The sequence below is a fragment of the Boleophthalmus pectinirostris genome, unplaced genomic scaffold (assembly GCF_026225935.1).
Source record: "Boleophthalmus pectinirostris isolate CB_2022bp ecotype Guang Dong unplaced genomic scaffold, ASM2622593v1 HiC_scaffold_4, whole genome shotgun sequence".
Taxonomy (NCBI): domain Eukaryota; kingdom Metazoa; phylum Chordata; class Actinopteri; order Gobiiformes; family Gobiidae; genus Boleophthalmus; species Boleophthalmus pectinirostris.
Window position 1 is genome coordinate 12,058,609 of NW_026571353.1, and position 24,690 is coordinate 12,083,298.

At 39.0% G+C, this 24,690-nt stretch overlaps 1 protein-coding gene across 1 annotated transcript in view; it reads right to left on the reverse strand.

The window, feature by feature from the left end:
• The window catches only part of tacr1a (tachykinin receptor 1a), a 102,117-nt gene that overhangs the window by 76,716 nt on the left and 711 nt on the right, over positions 1-24,690 (reverse strand).

The window sequence follows — 24,690 nt, forward strand, 5'->3', positions numbered from 1 at the left end:
TTAGATGGACCTTGTCAACCATATCAACAATCAATATAAAACAGTAAATAAAATTCTTACTTTTCTATGAGAATGGATGCAGGCCTGTTTTAGCTCACACGAACTAGACTAAAACAACTACCTTTTCCACTATCTCATCTTTCACATTAGTTTTACTTACTTTAATCCACTCTGCAAGTTCCCTTTGCCTTCCTTGAGTGCTAGTGCTAGCCTGTACTTTTGATTAGTCCGTCTCCTTTACACGGTCCCGGCCCCTGCTCCTGTCTGCTGTAAATCACTGGCTTCATTAACCAAAAAGCCCCTGCCTCAGCATGGATGGGGAACAACTGCTGTCGCGCACTTTTCATTAGATTTTTCCCATGCACATCACAGTAATTCCTTGGCTGGCTGCGAAAATATTGTTTGCAAAAAATGACTTCCTTGTTTCAAAAGATGATTGATTTTAACATTCTGAGTGCAAGGTAGGAAATAATAGTTGCTAGACGGTGGTATTACTGATAGTCTACTTCAATAGATGTTTGAGCGATAGTAGTAATTTGACTGGAGAAAAACATAGAGGCGAAGATGGTGTGGTAAAACTCAAACTGATACGTGTACTATGTATTGTTTTACAATTTCCTTTGTACATTTGCAGGGACCTATTTTTGTAAAAGGATGGCCTTGTACCAGATTTTTTCCATGCATTTGAGTTCAATATGCCTTGCCTGAGTACAGATATGTTGTATGCACAGCTCTTATAGTCAAAATAAATTTGTTGTGCACTGTCTGCATTCTAATCAGGAAGTGCACATTAGGATGCAAAGTGTTGTTAGCTCTACAGTCATAGCAAAACTCCACTCAGGTGTTTGAAAAGTTGTGAAAAGCGCTTGTAAACTCATCATGGTGAGTAATTAGGATGGTTGAAATGCACGAACAATATGTCATTATACCTTTCTATCTTCATGGAGAACAAATCTGTCCAAGTTACAGGTCAGATCTGTGGAGAGGCAACCCCGCTCACAGTCAGAACTCCTGTTTTCAGTATTTTTGAGCTATAAAAATGCCTATAATTGAATAAAGGTTCAGTAGAGCTGTTTAATGTTAGCCTGGTTCATCTTCGTGGAAACTGTCTGACCTCGCAGCATTAGGATTCGTTCGCGCGACAGTAGGCGGATACTTTTTTCATTTAACCAATCATTGCTATTTGGTTGTGGCGTATGTAATGCACCAAATCACATAGGAAGAAGGGTACTAACGTCATTCCCCTTGATAAAATTCACCAAACATTCTCTTTGTTCCTGCTTTAAATCCTCGATCTCGGGAATCATTACCAACACAGAATGTATGGCTTCATCTATATTCATCTCGACCACTTTGTTTACTATTGTGCTGTACCACAAAAGGAACCCAGACAGAGGCTTGACATTGACGTCATGGCTTCACAGATCACTCTGATTGGCTTGGTGCACGGTCTAAAAGTTCCAGGATTCTTGCAACCCGTCTAGTGTATTCCAATTCCTGACCTAGTCGCTGGAGAGAAATGAAATTGAGTGGAGGAGTGGAACATTCCAGGCAGAGAAGTTACATATCCATAGACAACAAGCAGGTGATGGATTCCCAACCAAAAAGTGCCATTGTACTCCTTTAAGAGTAAAATTAACTAGTTTTATTTGTCACATTCTAAGGCTTCAGGCACAGCTCCTTCAATTTTTTGTGCAATAATTAACAGCTCTAAGAACATGCTCTCCTGGTTTAAAATACAATCATGCAATTCACCCATTAACCATTAGCTGCCGTATGTGGTTACATCATATAGAGGGAGCCCTTCTGGTTTTACTTCAAGTTTGGTGGAATGTAGTTGTGGAATCTGGCAACCCAATACTCTAATACTTTCATAATTCTGATATTATTCAACAGCTATGAGAGTTTGGTTCTTTTCATACTCATCAAGTGCCCTCAACATGTACATCTATTCAGGCCTTGCAGAAAGCAGTTTGTCATTATTTTGCACTAGCTTCTATTACTTGCAATTAACATTAACAAGCTTGCAAAGTCAAAACTTTTTAAAAAGTGCAAACACAACTAGTTAAAATTGTTTGCAGTCGTCCAAAGTTATTCCTCAGTTTACTAACATTCAAAGCATTCAAAGTATTCACAGTGATGAGTTTTTAAGTGGTTTTTGCAACTTTTAAACACCAGAGTGGGTTTTGACTGTAGAGCTAACAACACTTTGCATGCTAATGTGTACTTCCTGATTAGGATGCAGACAGCGCACAACAGATTTATTTTGACTACAAGAGCTGTGTATACAATATATCTGTACACGGGGAAGACATATTGAGCTCAATAAAAATGTCAATATGTAAATATGAGGCCAGAGTGTGACAGTGTGATAATGCTACATACATAACCCTAACCCTAACAACAACTAGCATGCCAACAGCACACTTCCTGGTGTGGGGAGGATATGATGCTTTATAATTATGCTCCTATCCCTCCTGTGCTATGGAAAAGATTATTCTTTCCACCTGAAACGGTAATTACAAGTGTATTTGTTCAAGTGCTTTTGTGCCTGTAGCTAAATGAAACATGTCAGAAACATATTTTTTCCTGACAAATACATTTGCATACAGTGTAAACAAGCACATTTATGTAAGACAGTAGCCTACAGATCACTCACAAATACCTAGAATTTTTAATTAATCATGCTTAGAGGAAACAGGTACATTAAAAATCTGTGTGTCATTCTTTCAGTCGTTTTTCTATATAAAACCAAAAATAAGAAAACGAAAAAAAAAAAACAGTTTTCTTCATTATTTGTCTCCAAAACCAAAATGAAAAAACAGAGGTTCTTCTGTTTTGTTTTTTTTTTAATCTTTTTTTCTCAGTTTTCAAATTTGTGTTTAAATTAATTTTGGAAAAAGCGGATAACGGCCGTTTCCCGTTTTCGTGACTTAAATTGCGATGCCGGACTTTTGTGCCACATACAGACTGAACCAGGACTAAACCAGGTCCGGGACCAGACCGGAACCAGACCAGGACCTGGACCAGGACTTGAGTCTGAGACTGAGACCGGGACCGAGACCAGGACTGAGACCGGGACCAAAACTGGGACCAAACACAAAATCGAAAACTGATTTTGGTTTTGGAGACAAATAATGAGGAAAACAGTAGTTTTTTCGTTTTCTTATTTTTTGGTTTTATATTAAAAAAAAAATTTATGAACGAATGATACACAGATTATTAAAGGAGCACTGTGTAACTTTTTGGTTGGGGGTTTGTCACTTTGTTTCTATAGAAAAGATAAAAAGGTTTAATGCCATACTGTGAAACATTCCAGACAAAGCAATAATATCTCCATGGGGAACAGCATTTGATGGGCCCTGCACCTGAAAAGTTACACAGTGCAATTTTAAACTTGTAAATGTTCTATTATTATACAGGCAGTAAAAATAAGCAGCTGGTGTTGTTGTTTTCATTCTCTCCTCTCTGCAGTGGTGCAAGGTCAAAGGTTATTTTCATCTTGGCAACTCTGGTATCTCCACTAGAAAATACAACATAAGGGGCCATTCATGTGTAATTTACCACTCGGCAAGGGGGGATTTAGATAATTCCCGCAGCACATGAAGGCAGCATTATACAGACAGCACAGGTCTCGTTTTGACCCTAAGAGCTGCTTTTACAATATATCTGTACTGGAGCAAAACAAATTTTATGTTATTAGGCTACAATACCTGCACTGTGTGACTTTTCTGGAAGAGAGTCCGCTTGATTCTATGTACATTAATGTTTTTCTCCAGAAGAATTTATGGCATTTAATTTAACTATCCTCATGGAGACAAGCAGGTCACATTAAAATGCCAATTGTAGGTCAGATCTGTGGAGAAGTGGGCCTGTTCACAGTAATAGTTTTGAGAAATAAAATCACCTGTAATTGAATAAACAAGATATATTGGTTTGCTACATACTGTGGAGCATCCCAGGCTGAGCAATAACATCTCCATGGAGACAAGTTGACAGACCCTCCATCAGAAAAGCTGCATGGTGCACCTTTAAAGGGACTGTATATAGCCTGTGTTCTTCCCCATTTTTTTTTTTTTTTTTTACCCATTTTCCCATACAAATACCGTTCAGAGCAGGGCTGTAATTTGTTCATGAATTGTGTCCTGTTATTTTCACCTGATGGTTTGAAGGTGAAAAGTGTAAAAGGCTGTTTTGCTTGTGTGCAACGGTGCGCTTAGAAAAATGCACTCTAAAAATAAATAAAATAAAAGGATACACTGAGGACACAAGGCCCTAAAGGTACACATGGGAATTAGGCACAGGTCATTTAAGGAGATTTACTATTTATGGACCTCCACTCTACACTATCTAATAAGTTTATTTTAGTACAGACTGAAAAAAATGTTATATTATTTATTTATTTATTTATTTTTACACTAGAGCACTTTATATCAAGGAACCACTCACCCTTTCACACACACTCATATACACCAATGTACGTAGACACGGGGCAGGATGGACAAAGTGTCTTGTCCAAGGGCACAACCGCATTCATTTGTGGAATCACCAACAACCTGTGGGCAAACAGATCTGATCGTTCAACCACTAATGTTTGTGTTGAGAGCGGGATTCAAACTACCCTAATTCATCAGAAGGTTTCACTTTGTGGAAACCGTCTGACCAGCATTAGGATTCATTCGCTCAATGGTAGGCGGGTACTTTTTTTATTTTACCAGTCTCTGCTATTTGGTCTGGACGTATGTAATGCGCCAAATCTCATAGGAAGAAGGACAATAACGTCTTTCCCCTTGATAAAATTCACCAAACATTCTCTTTATTCCAGCTTTGAATCCTCGATCTCGGGAATCGTTGCCAACACAGAATGTATGGCTTCGTCTACATCCATCTCGACCACTTTGTTTACTGTTGTCCTGTACCACAAAAGTGACCCAGACAGGCGCTTGAGTTTGACGTTATGGCTTCACAGCTCTTCGCGGTCTACAACTTCTGGGGTTCTTGTAAACAGTCTAGTGTATTCCGATTCCTGACCTAGTTGCTGGAGAGAAATGAAATAGTGGTGCCAGCTTGGCTAGATTCGAACTGTCAACCATTGGATCACTGGACAAACTGCCATCGCTACATTTATTTATTTATTTTCAATATTGCACCCAAAGAAATGGGAAAAGTTTGATTTTTTTCTACTATAACTGTCAAAATGGCTGTGTATGTTGACTATAACAGTTACTTTGAATAGACTCCATAGAACACATTTTCAGATAAACACAATTATTAACTATAAGATATTTCTGATCACCATTTTCTCATTGTACATGTAAAAAGATGCATTCATAATGATGAAGAGGCAAAGTGGCAGAGTGGTTAGGATTTTGCCTGTTGCTATGACGACTGTATACTGTCCCAGTCCAACAAGGTTAATTTGGTCTTCCTGTAATTTATTTTATTAGATTCTTTTTTTATCACAAGACCACTCTGAGGAAGACCGCTAGCAGTCTAAATGGTCTGGTATTAAAAACAAACTAAATCCTGGTCTGAAAATCAAATCAAATCAAATAAAAAAGTAGAAGCTGCTGTCCCAGTTGTCTTCCTTTCGGTCACTGACATTTATTTCTTAGCTTGGAATGTTCCATAGTCTGGCATTAATCATACCAACCTCCATAGACACAAGCATTGGCGCCACCAGGTCAAGTCAGTTCTAGTCTTTAAATAGTATTAACCATAATGCTAGATAGTTTTACATTTAATCCTACAGTGTGGAACATTCCAGGAAAAACAAATGGACAACTCAACAGAAAAGTTACATATTGCACCTTTAAAGTGGCAACGATAGCTATCAAAATAAAATATGAATGCAATGTTTACAAAACTCATAAGGACTGTGGGCGCGACCTATGAGCCAAGGGTTAAACTGACCATCGATTAGAAGTAAATCTCTGCACAAACAAACCGTGTGAGGACAGTCTTTGGCATAAACTAACAAGATAAAACAATATAGGATGTGCAGACAAAACAGTGCTTTATTGGATGTTGTTGTTGTTTTAATCCATCAGGAAATGAATATGCGTCAATAGAAATGTCCCCACAATTGTAGCTCACAGTGGTTGTTTTTATGTCTCTGCATTGTTCCTTTAAAATAAACAAGATCCACTTCTCACCCGTGAGACCATTATCTCTTAATGGAAATATCCTGTTTACGCGGGGCTGCAGTTAAGACTTGATTTATGGATTAAATTAGATGAAGGTTAAACTCAGGGCAAGAGGCCACAGACACACTTTGGTATACAGTCAAGACAGACAACTGTATTCAATACCATGGAATGGCTGGAGCTGAAGACCATTTTTCAGCACTATAATGTATTACTCTTGACATCGTTTCTACTGTCCTGTAATTATCTTATTTTGATCTATGTTATGTAATGTTGTTTCTTTATCCAGACCTGGAGAGTTGTGTTGTTTCATTCACACATTTAACACACAAACCCTGCACATTTAGGCTGAGGCTACGTCCACATGACAACGCTCCTGGATTTTTGCTGGGCGATGGGCTCTATAAGCTACACCTGTCCCATTTCGGCAAGTCTTGCGGTCCATGGAGGCTAGTTTGGGATCGCGATTGTCATCGTTTTCCAAAAGCTGCGGTTTGCTTGTCCACACATCAATGCAACACCGGCAATTCTCAGATTTCTCCACTCTGGAACCTGTCCTCAAAAAAACACTGTTTTTGCCCACCCAAAACGCTGGCTCTGTGTGGACAAAAGGCCAAAATGAATACAAACTTCACCGTTTCACCCAAAAAACTTTGTCAGGTCCTTCAGTTCTTCTCTCAAACAGAAAGCACCTCGTTCCAATTTGTCATGTCACGTGCTAAGATGGGAAGTGCTCACTGTGTTTTTAAACTCCACACACCTTCACTAGAATCGCTTGGAAAATTTCACCCCTGGAATTGCCAATCTTCATGAGCAAAAGGTAAAAAACGCTGAATGTTATCGGAGGTTGTATTCAATGTTTAACAGTTGAGTTTTTGTGAAGTAGTGTGAATTACGTTTTGTTATGAAGGAGGTGTGGGTGGGTTTTTGATGACAAAGGCACCTTCCATGAGCTTAAACAGACGCTTCTCTCCTCCAGGCTTGTATCTGCTCCACTTTGAACGAATGTGACAGAAATGACAAGTGTTGATTAGACTGTTGTTTACACTGACAGTGAGATGACTGGGAGGCATCTGTAAACACACATCATATGCTCTTTCAACAACATATGCCTGCAATAAAAATGTGATATGATAAAACTGTGATACGAAGCCGACCCTATATAGACCTGTACTTTGCTGATGCAGACGGGAGGCACTGCTCTGTCTGAGGCTCTGTTACTCTGGCTGCAGTAGTAGTAGTTTATTCGGTGATTTTGCAGCACTTCAAAACAAAGCAAAACAAAACATATACTATAACTCCATGGATCATGACTGAAAGGGTTTAGGCTGAAGTAAAAAGTACTTATAATGCCTAACCCTATTAAATAATGATGGGATTCCAAGTAAGAAAGCAGAGTATGAACTTATATAATATACACTACCAGTCAACAGCTTGAAAGTACAAAAAAAAAAAAAGATAAAAGGTAACAGAACAAAAGTTCAAGCTCTGCCAAAACTTCCTCAGGAAAAAAGAACAAGATGGTGAGCTTGAAAACATGAAGTGTCCAGCACAGTTATTGAGTTGGTTTGGGATGAACTGGACAGAAGAGTGAAAGCCAAGCAACCTACAAGTGCCACACATTTATGGGAACTTCTGCAACAGACTTGGGAAGAACTTTCTGAAGATTTTTTAATTTTTATTGTAAAAAGAACGAGCCACGAGTGTGTTCAGTTGTTACATCTGCCAAAGGTGGACACTTTGAATCACAAGTTTAGAAAACGTTTTGGACAACAGTAAATGGTAAAAAACTGGAAATGTGTGGTGTTCTAAAACTTTTGACCGGTAGTGTGTAATAGTCAAAATATAAATTAAAACAAAATTTAATGCATTCATTCCAGAGCTCTGTATCTTTCAAAACATAATGCTTTATACTCATTTTTAAAAGGCTTTTACAGAGTTACTTTTTTTTTTAAATCATAACTCAGATTGTTCCATATACTAAAGCCTCTAACAGAAATACAATCAGTTTTTTTCTTAGTTTTTATCTTTTAAAGATGCCAGTTTTTTGTTTTAATTTTTCCGTTTATGGTCATACAAACTAATAATAATGTTAACAAGGATAATCTGTTTCTCAAATTAATCTGAGCATTGCTTTAACCCAGTCTCACCATAAAGAACGGACTAAGTTGGAACAATAAGAGGTGACAAAACCAGATTTGTGAGGTCAAACAAGTCTCTCTTAAACTGAAAATTCTGATGCTTCCATGAGGAAGTTTATATAAACAAGCTCATTTTTAAATTGCTATTTGCGAGGGTATTATTTTATTGATCCGGTAAAAGTCATAAATCTATGTGAGCTAAGCACTCATTTAGACCATGCTGATTTTATTAAATAGTATTGATATTTTGCAGTGATATCACGATGGGGGTGTTCTACATGTATAAGTATTGAGGGAATGTTCACCCATTACCACAGAGACGCAAAGCACACATTAGTAAACACTGCTAATTAAGTTTTAAGACATGGATTTAAACAACACATTTTCAGGAGATTGTGATCAATACGAGTGCTCATGGGCCTATTTATCTGTTTGATTTTCAACAAAATTGAGGTGGCAACAAAAAAGGTGAGGTGAGGTGAAAAGATGACTTACAAAAAAATGCTAGTTAGTTAGGGATTGTAATGTCATTTACAATTGGCACAAAACAGCATATTATCTTATGATCACCTCAAAGCCTCACTGTACAATTTTCTGGAGATGACATGTCTCCAATTTTATAAAAATAGAAAGCTGAATCCACACTTTTATTTTAGTCATATACATTTTTTGGATAAAAAATTACTTTAAAGGTGCACTATGTTACTTTTTGGTTAGGGGTCAAACACCAGCCAGTTTCTATGGATATGTCATTGCTCTGTCTGGAATGTTCCACAGTATGACATTAAACAGATCTTTTTTACATTTATTCAATTACAGGTGAGTTTATAGCTCAAAAACACCTAGGCACATGGGCACTGCTGCAAGCAGCTGGTTAGCTCAATTGGAAAGTCACTGGACTTTCACATGGGAGACCCGGGTTCAAATCCCCCCTCTGACGGGGCAGGGGGGGCAATGAGCTAACCAGTGTGGGTCCTTGGGCAAGACCCTTCGTGCTACTGCCCACCTCATACAATGATGAGCCCGGCCAAACAAGGTCTGCATCAGGTGCTGGGGAACCAGGGCACCTTGATGAAAAATGGGCTACTGGAACATGGCGGAAATGGGCGAGATGCGAGAACAAGGCTCTGTTGGAATGCTACTACTACAGTAACCCTAGGCAGAGGGGTTACATGAGAGAGAGGGAGAAATGGTTATTATGATACCCACAGTCCAAGCTAACGGCCAAACAACTAGTAGCTCAGTGTTCCAACAGCCACAAACGGCAACTGCTATCACAACTAGAGATTGATGAGGTACAACACAACCAGTGTGCCAGGTCAGAGGGGAGACAACTCCCCAAACAGAGATTGGGTACAAAGCCCCAATAAGTATCACGCTGACCAAGGCAGTGACTGACCTGAAAGATATGGCTCGAATGAACACAAGGCAACCCCAATGCCAGTTACAGAGGCTAAGTGAAGTACCATCTGAAAGTGAATGCAGCACTGACAGTGATCCCTACCACAACAATCACTGAAACCAATGAGCTGATATACACTTCAGCAGCAGTGATCCTAGATGTGTTGGGCTATAAGAGCAACCATGGGAGCCATGCGATACAATACCCACCATGGAAAAGACTGCTAAAATCAAGGAGGCTGAGAAAAGCCAACTGTGAAAAAGCCAAGTGCCAACCAGTTGCCCACCTGAAGGAAACTGCCAAAGGCTCCAAGTGGTAGGGCACCACCAGAGGCAATACCTACCAAGGCTGGAGACTGAGAGGTTACTGGAAAGGCATATGGGAGAGGGAGGCATCACATAACACCGATGCACAGTGGCTGGTGGATCTGAGAGAAGACCACAGCAACCTCCCTGAACAGAATCCAGTCACCATCACAGTGGCAGACATCCAGGGAAGAGTCTCAGGTATGAAAAACTGGACCGCACCAGGCCCTGACATGATCCATGCGTACTGGCTAAAGAAGCTCACTGCCCTCCACGAGCGCCTGGCAGCACAAATGAACCAGCTGCTAAGGGATGGGACTCACCCTGAATGGTTAACCCAAGGGCGTACGATCCTGATCCTAAAGGATCCTTCAAAGGGTGCAGTCCCATCCAACTATTGGCCAATAACCTGTCTCTCCACAACATGGAAGCTCATGTCAGGCATCATTGTGGCTAAGATAAGTGGGCACATGAATCAATACATGAGCGCAGCACAGAAGGGTATCGGCAAAAACACCAGGGGAGCCGAACAGTCGCCTGTGACTGCAGAACCTGTAAGACCAACCTGTGCACTGCAAAGCCTATGACTCAATGCCACACACATGCTTGAAGCTGTACAATATCAACATTCATTGCGAACTCGATGCGGTTGTGGAAAACCACCCTTGAAGCCACTTGCACATGTGTCCATCAAATGTGGCATATACCAAGGAGACTCACTGTCCCACTACTGTTCTGCATAGGCCTGAACCCCCTCAGCCAAATAATTGACCGCACTGGCTATGACGTTAGATGTTGAGGACAGTTACAAGTACCTTGGTATCCCACAAGCAAAGAGGCAACAAGGAAAGCGGCTACGGCCAAATACCTGCAAAGAGTGAGGCAAGTCCTATGAAGCCAGCTCATTGGCAAGAACAAGGTGCAGGCAATCAACAGCTACGCCCTGCCAGTGATCAGATACCCTGCAGGGATTGTAAGCTGGCCAAAGGAGGAGATACAGACCACAGATGTTAAGACACGAAAGCTCCTGACCAGTGCATGGAGGGTTCCATCCCAAATCCAGCACCCTGAGACTGTACACTCGAGCAATAGAGGCCCAGATCTACCACACCAGACAAGACCCACGGTGTAGACTGTGCAAAGAGGCTCCTGAGACAGTCCAGCACATAACTGCAGGGTGTAAGATGCTGGCAGGGAAAGCATACATGGGGCGACATAACCAAGTGGCGGGCATAGTGTACAGAAACATCTGTGAAGTACTGAAACCCAGGATCAAGGTGGGAAACACCTCCAAAGGTTGTGGAGAATGACCGAGCCAAGATCCTGTGGGACTTCCAGATACAGACTGACAGAATAGTGATGGCCAACCAGACAGTGGTGGCAGATAAGAAACAGAGCAGAGCCGTGGTGGTGGACATCGCAATACCAAGCGATGGTAATATCAGGAAAAAGGAATATGAGAAGCTAGAGAAATACCAGGGGCTCAAGGAGGAGCTGGAGAGAGCCTGGAAAGTGAAGACATCAGTGGTGCCTGTGGTGATCGGAGCACTCGGGGGCAACTGAGTGGCTACAACAGATACCGGGAAAAACAATGGACATCTCAGTCCAGAAAAGTGCAAGTACTGTCTGGAGAACGAGCAAAGATACTTTGCTGAGGCAGAACTCTCAGAAAAAGATCCTCCCAGCCTCTGGTAGAGAGAGAGAGAGAGTCTGAAGTCCACTCTTCCATAGCGCTGATGTAGAAGAAGTCTGGTATTAGATGTAAGCTATGGGGCTATTACAGCTAAAGAGACAAATGAATATACACAGTGTATTATTGTACTTTATTCCATAATAGCTCACATTTGTATTGCACTTGACAGGTCCCCCAGTGCGCTCCACTGTATCATTATTCATTCACTACATACTCAGTGGAAAGTATCAGCCTCATATGCCTTGGAGTGGACTGGTCACTCACATACCACATTCATACGCAGGGAATGGAAACGTGGCTGAAGTGTCTTGCCCAAGAACACAGTGGCATTGGCCTGAGCTGGGATCAAACACATGACCTTTGGGTTAGTGTGTGAATTACCTATTGACTGAACCAATGCCACCCTTTAAACTTGAATTACCCTGTAAAATCCTGGTTGGAATATCACTTGGTCCAAGGCCACTCATAACTAATGAATATTTTAAAAGCGGGAAATACATCATATAAACTGTCCCCTTCAAATGATAGAATATTTAGGTGTAAAGGTGCACTATGTAACTTTTTGGTTTGGGGGGTCCATCACTTTCTTTCTATGGATGTTCCTCAGTGTGAGATTAAACTGCTTGACGTTGCATTTATTAAATTACAGATGGTTTTATATCTCAAAAATATGTATAATGTAACTTCTTCTTCTTTGCTCTTCATTAAGACAGAATGGTTTAATGGTTTAATGGCTTACCGTGAAACATTCCGGACAAAGCATGGAGAAAAGCATCTGACAGACCCTCCACAAGATAAGTTACAAACAATGCACCTTTAAAGGGCCTGTACCATTTTTTCCCCATTATTTGAACTCTTGAAGTCAAAATAAATCCATTGTCAACTGTCTGTATCTAATAAACCTTTTTCACCACAGCTGGAAGAGCTACGATGTAGGGTAAACGTCACTTACGTTATGTTATTATTATGTTTTTCTATGGAAAAATATCTGTGGAAATGTCTTGTGTATTTTCCAGCAGCTTCATAAATCTGCCCCATCACCAAATCTTCATCCAACAAAGTCGACAAAGGACATCTTCTGTTCATGAAGAATTTATCCACAACTATGAAGGTAAGAAAGACGAAAACGTAAAGGCAAACAACGACGAGCATTAGTGAACTACTCTTGAGCAAAACTAACATTATGGTCATGAATAAAACATAACTAATAAGAAATTCATTAATAAGCACCATGTTAACTCAGACTGATTCTAGAATTAAAATTAAAAATCAGTTTCATGATGTAGACATTGGCATAGACAGAGAGATTTGTGCAGTTCTAATGCTACAAATGTTCAGATAACATGTGTAGCAATACTCCGGTCTATGTTAATATCTACATCTTAAAATCAATTTTTTATTTTAATTCTAGAATCTGTCTGAATTGTCAAGTTAATTATGTTTTATTCATGACCATAATGTTAGTTTTGCTCATGAGAAGTTCACGAGTAGTTCAGAGTAGTTCACTGTAGTTCACTGTAGTTCACTGTAGTTCACTGTAGTTCACTGTAAACCTTTACGTTTTCGTCTTTCTTACCTTAGTTGTGGATCAATTCTTCATGGACAGAATATATCCTTTGTCGACCTTGTTGGATGAAGATTTGTTGATGGGGCAGATTTATGAAGCTGTTGGAAAATACACAAGACATTTCCACATATATTTGCCATAGAAAAACAACAAAGTTTTTCTATGGCAAATGTTTGTTTTTCTACGTGTGAAAAAGGTCTATTAACAAGCATTTTATTGTCCAAGAATCAGGAAATGCGAGATTAGCATGTTAGCAGCTTTACCATGACGGAAAAAACTCTGCTCTGGCCTCTGAAAGTTTGCAAACGTGCTTATATATGGACTCATCGTGGTGAATAATTACAATGCTGAGAATTCAAAAGGTAAGTGAGGAGTAACTTTGGACCACTGCAAACTGTTTTAAATGAACCAGTTATGTTTTTCACATTTTAAAAATCAGGTACAGTGTCTTCAAAACCACTACCTCCCAATGCTGCCTTATTCCTGACATAAAATCCTCAGAGTGCCCCCTCTCCTTATGCCCGTTAATGCTGTGGATTTGACTTACAGCGTAGCAGATTGAGCCCTGATCTGAACCCGCTGTAACTCACAGAAGCCGGACCTCTGGGGAACCGAGGAATCCGCGAGAAGAGGGCGCAGAGAAATGTAAATCAGGAGGCCAGGATGAGCCAGAGAAGACAGGTGAACATATGGGGACATGAATACCCATTATATGAGCTATACCATGACCAATATACACCAGTGGAGGCGCATGGTAGTATAGTGATTGTATTGTTTTATTTATTAGAAAGAAAGGGCCGTCTCCACCAATCACGCTTTGATTTGTTACCACTGCCCAGTCATATGCAAAAGAGAAGTGGAAAAGGGAGGAGGGAGGTTGGTTTGATATGGTTTTGTTTGGTAAGGTATAATGTGCAATAAGGAAGAACTGAGTTGGGTTCAGTATTTCATTACCGTTAAAAAAATAAATAAATCAACTAATAGCCACTGCGTTTATTTGTTTCAATCACTTAACAGGCCAGGCATTTATTTGAGACCAGGCAGCAATTTGGGGCAGGCAATTAATTCCTTCCTCACAAAAATCTTGCTCTGCAAAACTGGGAAAATATGGTACTCAAATTCTTTTAACCAGTATGACTATAATTTACAGTTTTTACGATGGACTGGTGACTACTTAGCCTACTTTGTCTGCATGAATCCTGCCGCCTCGTCCCTTGCCTTTCCTCGCCCCTTATCCACAACTTTCCTCTTACGCCACAGCAGCTACAATGACATTACTGGCTTCCTACGAATTGCCAAACTGAAGTAATATTGCCAAAACTCCTAAAAACTGCTTCCATTTCCTGTTCGCAATGTTTCTTTTTTTTTTTTTTTTTTTACAGCACTTCGACATAGGGATTTCACAGCAACATCATCTTTTCCTCCACTTTTTTAGTGAAGGTGAGGCTGATCGGACGCAGCGCAGAGAATATAGCCTATCTACTCCAAGTCACACAACCAGTTTGGTAAAGGCAAGACCGAACTGAAGTCAAACTGCCACTATGTTGGCTGTAAACATCATGCTCTCTGCGGTGAGTCTGCACCAATCACGAGATCTTGGTTAAATAAAGCATAAAAATGGGAAATTTGAGCAGCCTCCTTTTTTTCAATACATTAGACTCCATGTTTATTTGGAACTGGCAGTTATTTGTCAAAATATACACCTGCACTCGGCGTTTAAAGGGGACCCGTCGGTTAATTGAAACCAGGCTATTATGTCATATTTTATGGTATTTGTTTTATACGTTGTTGCTTTTAAAAAGGTACTATGTAACTTTTTTGTGGGGTTTGCTATACGCTTGTCTCCATGAAGAGGTTTTTGCGCTGCCTGGAATGTCCCACAATATGACCTTAACCATCATCATCTTACAAAATAATTACATTCAAAGCAAAAAAATAAAAAAATAAAAAAAATCAGAATTTGTAAATGATAGGTGTCTAATGAGCTCCTTTGTTTCAAATGTGTCAAACAAAAAGAACAAATAAATCTGATTGCACGATCATGGTTGCCCAGGCTTGATACATAATGGAGTGCATGGGGACCAGACAGATATCAAACTGTGCAAAAAATACAGAGATGTCAATCAAACTACATAAAGGACCTACTGTGGGCATCTCCATTAAACCGATCCAGGCTGATCACTGAAGAATTGAAATTCCTGAATCTCACTCTTGATTCAAATCTGATTGATTGAGCATCCCTACAAGCAGATTACGCAACCAGATTAAGTTACAGGTTAGATCTAAGTTAAAGTGCACTTCAAAGCCGTGTATCATTCGTTCATTCATTTTTCAAAAATAAGATAACAAAAAAACCAACTATTTTCTTCATTATTTGTACTAAAATAAAATTTAAAAAAACAAACAAAAAAAACAGAATAACAGATAAAGATTAGGGTTTTTTTTGTTGTCAGTTTTCAATTTAGTGTTTAAATGAATAATGGAAAAAATGGATAACGGCCATTTCCCGTTTCCGTGACTTAAACTTCGATGCTGGACTGAACCAGGACTGAACCAGGACTGAACCAGGACTGAACCAGGACTGAACCAGGACTGAGTGTCGGGACAGGCCCGGAGGTGCTCCCGCGTAGACTGTCGGGTGATCAGGACTGAAACCAGGACCAGACCGAGACCAGACCAGGACTAAGATCGGGACCAGACCAGGACTGAGACCGGGACCTGTCAGTCCTTGTTCAGTCCTTGTTCAGTCCTGGCTCAGTCCTGGCTCAGTCCATATGCGGCACAAAAGTCTGGCATCACAGTTTAAGTCACAGAAATGGGAAACATTTTTCCATTTTTCATTTAAACACAAAATCAAAAACTGAAAGAAAGAATGAAAGAAAGAATTGTTTGTTTTTTTGTTTTTTTTTTTGGTTGGTTTTTTTGGTTTTGGAGACAAATAATGAAGAAAATAGCTGTTTTTTCATTTTCTTATTTTTGGTTTTATTTTGAAAAATGAATGAAAGAATGATACTTACATTACAGATTACTTCATTGTCTCCAAAGGGAAATCTGTCCTCTGCATTTGACCCGTCCTTCAGTGCCACTCAGTGACCATACTGCCTGTGGAGAGATAAACTCACAGAAAGTATTTATGCCATAACAAAATCAGAAATAGAAGATAAATCAGTTTAATGCCATCGCGTGAAACCTTCCAGACAAAGCATCATTTACATCTCCATGGAGACTAGCATGTACCTTTAAATAATGCTGGATTGGTTACTTCAGATTTGGATTTGTCTCCGCCTGTACTTGTACCTCCTTCTTTGCTCATGTATTTATTTATGCTTGGAATGAAGTGCCAAACATGTTTGCATATATTTTATAGTACTGATTGTAATTCCATATCAGTTTGATTGCTGATGTAGTGGGCTATATTTGGTGCAATCAGTGTGTACATGTAAAAATCTGTTTGTAAATGATGTTCCGCCCATACTCTCCACTGCTTGTTCTTGTGACCGGTCAGTTTAATCTTATTGTGTATTTGCATAATATGTTTGTGAATGCATTCCTTTATCCTCCACATTTCAACTCCTCATCATCAATACTTATACACTTAAAGGTCCCATATTACACAAAATTGACTCTTGTGAGCTTTAAGCCATGTTAGAATGTTGTTACCTCCTCAAAACCATAACTGGAGTTGTGTTTTGTTTCATGTACACATGTTTGAGTAACACTTTATTATAATTCTGTTAACATGTCCAAAGCACAAACAGTTCTTTTGCATCTTGTGATGTTATGTAGTGGTAGGTTTTAAGTTAACAGCTACAGTTAACAAAGGAGCACTTCCTATATTATCACATGACATTACAAGGTTAGAACATTGTGTTTTCAGTTTGAGAGAAGAACCTCAGCCTAAATATGCAGGGTTTGTGTGTTAAACATGTGTGAATGAAACAAAACAACTTCAGGTATGTTTATGATGTGGAAACAACGTTATAACAGATCAGAAAAAGGTGTAACATGGGCCCTTCAGTTAACAAGCTGACAGGCTTAGAGTAAATGGTCCAGTGTGAAAATAAAAGAAAGCTATGGTTTAAGAGTATGTCTTATTATTCATGTTTATAATGGAAAATATCCTGGGCATTTTGTTTCCCATTTGGAGCTTTTATATTCATACATGATTCATTTGGCCACTAGCACAGCTTTATAATCATACAGATTTACAATTCATACAGAAAAGTGAAGCAGGCTGAACCATCCTTGCACAGCCGATCAGCGCCACTCTCATATACTGACTCTCTTTCATACACATTTTCAAGAGTAAAATGTATTTTAATTAGATGAAGATAGCTGTCTGATTTTCAGCTTTTTAAAATACACTCAATGGAAGAAAACACAATTAAGCCACTTTAACTATAGTCACCACTAAAAAGGTGCACTGTGTAACTTTTCTTGTGGAGGATTTGTCATCTGCTTGTCCCCATGAAGATATTGCCCGGAATGTTTCACAGTATGGCATTACACTTATTTATCTCTATGGACAGAGCAGGTGACAGAACAGTAACAAATATATAGTAATATAGCTTATATTTTTGCAATTTATATTAATTTTAAACTGAATTGTACTTAAAACATCAGGAATATTTATATAAGAGTTGTAGGAATGCAAATTTTTCCTTTTTAAATGTCTTGACAAGAGTGTGAATTATTACGGTCAGAACAGAAAGACTTAAGATTTAAGAGTACTTAATAACAGTTCATTTGTTAACTAGTCTAAGCATCAAGTCTTTTCAAGTCCAAGTCGAGTTCCAAGTCTTTGTCTATTTTATCCAGTCAAGTCTCAAGTCCTAAAATAGTGACTCAAGTCTGACTCGAGTCCAAGTCACAACTTGCAAGTCCCACCTCTGGTGCATTGTGTAACTTTCTGGTTGGGTTGTCCATCACCTGTTTCTGTGGAGATGTTATTGCTTGGCCTGGTATGTTCCGCAGTGTGGCATTAAACAGCTCTCCCTTGCATTTATTCAATTACAGGGTTTTCTATAACTCAGAAACAGATCTGACCTGTAACTTGGTCTGGTTTGGTTTCCATGAACATAGAAAGGTTTAATACTATACTGTGAAACATTTTAGACAAACAAGAACATGTCCATAAAGAACAGTTATTCAGTGCATATTTAACAAATGTGTAAACAAACTCAATTCGAGGAACATGTTAAGACAGAAAACATTTTTATATTAGCTTTCTTTATCTCTACCAAAGAGAACATTGCTTTCCGCTCACTATAATTATGCTAATATGCTGTGTCCACGTTGTATGCCGTGATTTGCATGAGGCTGTGTGCACCACTCGTCTGGCTAATCAAGAGCGCATCCAAAACACTCAAAAATGCTCACTCATGTATTCTCATAAGCACAACCTGTTATGAACAATACACAGAAGGCTCTCGATCACGGTTCGATCAAAAGGCCCAGAGTCAGCACTAGACAGCAGGGCAATTACCTTCACCAAATGACATACATAATGATTTTTTTATTTTATAATTTATCCTGTTTTGTTGGCTGCTCAGCATACCCGAGCTTAAGTCCTATTAAAATATCCATTAGTGTATTCTCTAAGCCTACAGCGCCAACTTTTCACAGCAATGAACTGACGATTCCTAAATTGGCTGTTGAGTAAGCGCTAACTCACAAACATAAATTAACTAATAAGCAGTTTAGTGGGAGTGCACTGGGCCCATAGGAAAACCATTAAGACGCTGTTGGCTGCTGTTCTAGCTCTTTATTAAATGTGCATGTCCAAATGAGTGCTTTGGGTGTAACGTAATAAAATATATAGCTGTCAAGGGAAGGTGTGCAGCCTATGCTTTTACAGACAACTGAACCTGTAGAGGACACATGCAAGTTCTTTTCTTATTCCCAGTATTCATGGCTTTCATCTTCCTGCTATATGCACCATTTTCAAGACTTTTTCCTATTAAAATATGTAAATGGTCAAATGGTCACATTTTGTATGGCGCTTTTCCTCCTTCAAGGCACTCAAAGCGCTTTACATCGAGGAATCACACACTCATACACCAGTGTACGCAGACACTAGGGGCGAGGTGGGTGACGTGTCTTGCCCAAGGACACAATGACAGAATTCATTTTTTGGGAGCTGGAATGAATCCAAACCACCAACCTTCGAATGGATAAATGCGCTATACTGTACCCGCTATAACAATTTTTAAAGGGACAGTCAGGAATTTTGGACATTGGCTCACTAGAAAATGAGGTCCTGAGTGTTGGAGACGTGTGGAGACACTTTTTAAAATATTCCATCCAGTCCTTGTATTTCACTAGCCAAGCACCAGCAGCCTCTGCAAATACCAGGACTGGATAGAATATTTTAAAAAGTGTCTCCGCACGTCTCCAACACTAGGAAACTAATTAGTAAATGAGGTCCTATGTCCAAAATTCCAAACTGTCCCTTTAAATTGTAAATAACTATGACAACAATCCTATTTTTTTTACCATTACTGAAACCCATGGACAGGTCACGCCTTATGCAAAAGCTCAGAATCTCCATAATTCCCTCACCGAGCTGCAGAGGCTGTTTCATGATTCATGATTGACCGCAAGTACCAGTGAACATTCAGATCAGAGAGAGGCATTTTAGGTTTAAACCAACTGGATTTAAGCACTGAAGAGACTTTGTACGGCTCATTCTGATTTCTCATTGGATAATCATTTTGTGAACCAAAACACTAAATGGAAAAAGTTAACATCAGAATAGTTATCAGTAAAAGCTAATTTGAACATGCTTGCCTCGTATCTAGAGAAACACGTAAGTAATGTTAATGAGATTTGCAAAAAATTCTAGCTTCCTTTTAAGACACATAGTGATAGATGTGATGTTGATGTGTGAGAATGTCTGCAGGTTAGTTAGCAGTCTCATTTAAACTGCTCTCTCCTGTGCACAAACAGTAAAGGCTGAATTATGTATACTTGTTTTCAGTAAATAAGCTAAATTTAAGTTGTAAATTGTGACATGCATTGATAAAGTAAGTACTTGAATAGGAGTTTTCTAGATTTATTTGTATAGAAATGGCCTTATCGTAAATGCTGGAGGAGACTGCCCAGATGCCTTCCTCTTTGATAACAGGTTATATTTATTACCTAAACCGCTCGCCTGCTGACGGTACGAATTGAAGAATTTCTTGTACCCAGATAAGCTACCGCTACATGCTCCCGTCTTCCAACATTACATAAATCTTTACATAGGCTTTCTCATGTTTTTTCATAAGACCACATAGTCTCCCGTTTTGTTGTCACCTCCGTAAGATTTAACTTCATTTAAGCAAAGGTCAGGTTCACAGCTTGTGCTTTAACAGCGGTGCATGCTGGGAAATTTCCGGCCATTATCACCCGAGATGCAGCACAATACGGAGTCACAAGGAATTATGGGTCGAAAACATGGACTTTCAACTGCATTCAGTTCCTGCATGGTGTTGTATGGTAAGAAAAGATAAAATGGTGTAGTAGATATCAGATCATTGCAACTATGTACAGGGATGTGGGTGGAGGTAGGGGGTAGGTGAAAACAGAGGATTTCTGAACACTCAAGCCTCAAAAGCAGAGAAAAACTAAGAGTAAACAATAAACAATGGACTTGTTTAAAAACTAATAGAAATTCATGTTCCATAATATGAGTCCTTTAACAACAGGGGTCACTAAACTTTTTTCTCTGGGGCCACATTATCACTCCTGACTGTGATGGGGGGCCAGGGTGAGGTAAGCCAACGAAGGAATACACGTGGTTGAGCAGCCGGTCCGCCTTTCATCCGCCGATGTGTTATTATTTGCCAAAATTAATTGAAAAGACTAGGCCATGACAACTTTTGAGGATTGCCTCATAAGGCCAGTTCAAGTGGTGGGGGGCAGAGGGGCTGGGGGGCTGGTCAAAGGCGTGTGGAGGGCCAGAGTCGACCCACAGGCTTTAGTTTGATGACTCCTGCTAAACAACATAATATCCATATTTCTTTGACTGGGATGTTCCACGGTATGGCATTAAACTTATCAATTTCCATGGACAAGCAGATGATCCTGTTACAAGTCAGATCTGTGGAGAGGCAAGTCATTTTTTTAATCAATAAAGTAATACAATATATGCAAGATCAGGAAGTTTAATGACATATGGCAGAAAATTCTGGGTAAAGCATTGTTATGTAAAACATGTTGTACGCAATTGTAAGGTCTTTTTTGCCAGCCAGGTCAAATCCATTAAATTCATTTGTGAAAGGAAGTAATTTTCCCATTCAAGTCCTTTTGTTTGTAGAACTCTGAAGTCATTTGCTCCGTCTGCCACACTGCCCACACTTTCATTTCTTTTTTAAAAAGTCATTCTATTATTTGAATATTTATAGCAGACAACTTTGGGTATAACTTTTTTGAATTCTGCAGTCTATCTCTTGGATCTCTATATGTAAAATGAAAGTTTTTCATTTTCACCACATCCATCAAGCAAAGATGTATTTAAAATAATGACTAAACAGCACTATCAAAGCCCGTATATCTCCCCCACTGTTCAACTCGTCAGCTACTACACTAATGATCACTCCCATAGAGATAATAACAGTCTGGTGTCTGAATACGCAATAATCTACGTGAAATACAACTACGCTATTTATGCACCGCAAGGGTCCACATGAGAGGGTAATACTATGGCTGAATGAGCTGAGAAAAACAAAGTAGTTATCAGACTTCATCTTCTAATTGAGTAAGTCTACAAGTGACAAAAGCTTTATGTTGATATTTGCGTTTCTTGCACAAATTTACCATCTCTACTGTCTCCGCTTTCACCCAGTGTAGAGTGAGTGAATAAACCACTTTGGGTGTCTTAAAAGGCCCTACATAAATTCAATGGTTAATTAAGGATTAATTGATTAAAAATGTGGAAAAACATAATTAGTTCACAGTGGTGCAAAGTTATTCCTCACTTACCTTATGGATTCAGAGCATCCTAATTATTCACCATGAGTTTAGAAGCGCTTTTCACAAACATTTCATTTCACCATTGTTGTAATGCAATAATTAATATGCTAATTAGATGGAGGCAGTGCACAGCTTTAATTCTATATTTTGAAAAAGGCGAGCTAAAAAAACCACCTGCCCCCGTTACTGCATTCAGGAGATCATCAAAGGCAGTGGCATTTTCCACTTTTCAATGTCAGCAAATTATTTTGGAATTACTTTGAAGCCATATAACTCTTTCAGTTGTTTCAGCGTGTTTTATTTTTATGTTTTTAGTTGTACAGCCTTTACATAATGCCAGCTATCTAGCACAAGTCAGGGCTATCCATTGTCATAAAGCATTGCCCTAGCAACTGCAACATTGGTTGACTCATAGGTGATGCTTTCACCTGTACATATGAGGTTTTGATTGGTCAAAGCTTCTCCTTGTAACTATGGCCCCAGGTGCACAAAAGATATGGGGAGAGAATAATTAATAAAACTGATTCAGTATAGGACTGTTTGTGCCCATATGTCTTTTGCCGAATCAACAATAGATCTCCACAGGAAAGAGGCCAACCACTCTGCAACAGAGTGACTCCTCAATTCATTCATTTTAGTTTAATAGTTACAGCAAATGCCCTACAGAAAATAAATCACTCTCATGTACCATTTTACTTGCCTGATTCATCAGCTGGTTTCACTTTGTACAAACCATCTGACCTCGTAGCATTAGAATTTGTTCGCTCGACGATAGGCGGGTACTTTTTTCATTTAACCAATCGCTGCTATTTGGTCGTGACGTATGTAATGCAAAGCTAACGGGGCTAACTGGTATATTAAACTTTTCCCAAATCCCATAGGAAGAAGGGCAATAATGTCTTTCCCCTTGATAAAATTCACCAAACATTTTTTTTTGTTCCGGTTTTAAATCCTCGATCTCGGGAATTGTTGCCAACACAGAATGTAAGGCTCTTCGTTGATTGGCTGGTGCCCAAACTCGCACTTCAGAGGTTTTTGCAAACCGTCTAGTGTATTCCAATTCCTGACCTAGTTGCTGGGGAGAAATGAAATTGAGCAGAGGCACAATGTGGCGCCTCCCTGGCTACCATTTTACAACAGTTCTGGTATAAGGGTAGGGTTTTAAACCAGTAGTGAAGCAAATCCAGGAATAAACTGTGAATTTTCAATATTTTTAGTTTTCATTTCAGTAATAAAACAACTGTAACAAAACTGATTATGAAATGAACTGACCTCCAGTTATACCACAATTTGAAATCAATGTCCTCCTACATGTGTAGGAGGACATGTAGACCAGTGAGGACAACAAGCTGTACTCCATAGAATATAATGCAATGCCATAATAGACTTCGATTAAAGTGTACACAATAGAATACAATAGACCAGATATACCCTGTATTGTGCCTGGCTGGTATGGGGAGGAAAAAATAAATAAAATAAAATCACAATTTCTCTATTAATGTCTGCTCAAACACAAATACTTTTACCCATCCACTTCTCCAATTGGCTAGCCTCTGGAAGGCTCTGAGTGAGTGACAGTTGGGTTTAACCAATCACAGTCTAGTGTGAATTTTCAGAAGAAGCTGATCACTTTTAAATACAATAAAAAATAGAATGTGTAAGTGAATCTTCATTAAATGTAAATTGTGATATGAAAATTGTATTTTGTTCCAAGACATCCGTGTATTTTGTTTTAATATTTAATCAAATTCTGCTAACACTCATTGTTTGTGTGCCTTTATTTTATTTTATCATACTTTCTATTTACTATTATTATCTGTTGTTTTACGTTGCACCATATCACCATAACAAATTCTTAGTTTGTGAATTTTGCTTACTGACTGGAAAAAAAACTTCTCTTCAAAGCCTGATTCTGATCATTTTTTGTCATATTGCTTAAGACATATACATACATAAGGTTACAAAGAGCCTCATTTGGAGCTGCTGTCCTTTGTAGCCACATCCTGCTGTGCCTCAGAACAATTACCAGTGCACGCCTGATGCCACATGCTGAACACAATGAAGAAAACCAGCCAGTGTGGACAGGCTACAGCCATTTTCACAGCTGCATTGGCCAGTGTAAGGTAAAATTACATAGTGCAGGGGGAAGAATTTGGATTTTAATGTTCAGATATTTTGAGATTGAGGCTTGCTTGATAGTGTTACAATACTAAAATGTGAAGCTCGATTTTGATGTTACAATACAGATTTCAATGCCACAATAATTTAAAAATGAGGGATTTTTTTGACAGTTGGCTGACATTTCACCATGTTCTTTTATATTAGTTTTTTGCAATGCTAGTATACTTGTTAAAAGGAGTGTTAAAAGGACTGCTTTTCCAATCAGTTAGAATGTGATTTTTGATACTTTTGGCAACCCATATTTGATATTACATTGATATTATTTACATTTTTTATACGTGTTAAAGCAAAAAGATAGTT